Source organism: Notothenia coriiceps, unplaced genomic scaffold, assembly GCF_000735185.1.
Source record: "Notothenia coriiceps isolate Sejong01 unplaced genomic scaffold, NC01 NC01_scaffold00016821, whole genome shotgun sequence".
Classification (NCBI taxonomy): Eukaryota; Metazoa; Chordata; class Actinopteri; order Perciformes; family Nototheniidae; genus Notothenia; species Notothenia coriiceps.
The window spans coordinates 155,359-155,610 of record NW_011349522.1 but is presented as its reverse complement, the minus strand read 5'-3'; positions in this window follow the sequence as shown (position 1 = coordinate 155,610).

Sequence of the window (252 nt, the reverse complement as noted above, 5' to 3'; positions counted from 1 at the left end):
TTCTTGCGAGAGTAAAAAGCTGATCCGTCGTTCCACGACCAGGACGGAATCCGCATTGTTCCTCCTCAATCTGAGGTTCGGCCTGACCCTCCTTTCGAGTACCTTAGAGTAAACTTTCCCGGGGAGGCTGAGTAGTGTGATGCCTCTGTAATTGGCACACACCCTCTGATCCCCCTTTTTGAAAAGGGGAACCACCACCCCGGTCTGCCACTCCTTCGGTACTGTTTCCGACTTCCACGCAACGTTGATGAG